The sequence below is a fragment of the Etheostoma spectabile genome, chromosome 22 (assembly GCF_008692095.1).
Source record: "Etheostoma spectabile isolate EspeVRDwgs_2016 chromosome 22, UIUC_Espe_1.0, whole genome shotgun sequence".
NCBI lineage: Eukaryota > Metazoa > Chordata > Actinopteri > Perciformes > Percidae > Etheostoma > Etheostoma spectabile.
The window spans coordinates 11,123,670-11,124,407 of NC_045754.1; the positions used below are offsets into that span (position 1 = coordinate 11,123,670).

At 37.9% G+C, this 738-nt stretch overlaps 1 protein-coding gene across 1 annotated transcript in view; it reads right to left on the reverse strand.

The window, feature by feature from the left end:
- LOC116672302 (sodium/hydrogen exchanger 9) overlaps nucleotides 1-738 on the reverse strand; it is a 63,678-nt gene that overhangs the window by 2,992 nt on the left and 59,948 nt on the right. The window lies entirely within an intron of this gene.

The window sequence follows — 738 nt, forward strand, 5'->3', positions numbered from 1 at the left end:
GGAAGCGCCACTTTTAAGATTTACCGTATTATCGTTTTTTTGGTCAAATGGCCTTTTGAATAGGAGTGCTAGGGGCCCTTCTATGATAGCATCAAAATCACTTTTCTTGAAACTAGGTTTTTCCGTGAATCACTACTGAGTGAGATGGATCAGTTTTGTTTACTTTACAGTACTTGATATGTTTTGTTTGATACTGTAGCTTATATTCAAAGTGTAATGCTACACTGCTGTCAGCATAGTAACACATTTCTTTCCAGATTAAAAGTACCTCTGCCGCCTCAGAACGAAATGTGTCTGGTGTTTTTCTTTTGGCTAATCTTTTTCACCTACGACTAGTAGGTGAAAAAGATTAGCGGTCCTTTCAGTGTGCGATGCCTAGGAAGTAATTGTTACAAAAGTACGATAAACAATTTGATATCAGATAATCAAATCGATCTATTCTGTCTTACCAAAACATGGGTGTGCCATGAAGAATATTAGTTAGTCTGTTAGTCTCCTCCCAGTCGTATTAATACTCAAATTCCTCGACGCTCTGGCCGAGGAGGAGCAGCCATCTTTGATTCAAGCCTGTTAATGAATTATAACTCGTTTGAAAGCCCTGTTCTTAATCTTCTAAATCCAACATGGAAAACATTACAGCCACTTCTATCTGTTGCCGTTTACCAAGCCCCAGGTCCATTATTCTGAATTTTTATCTGAATGAGTTTTTACCATGTGTAGTCCTTAAATCAGACAAAG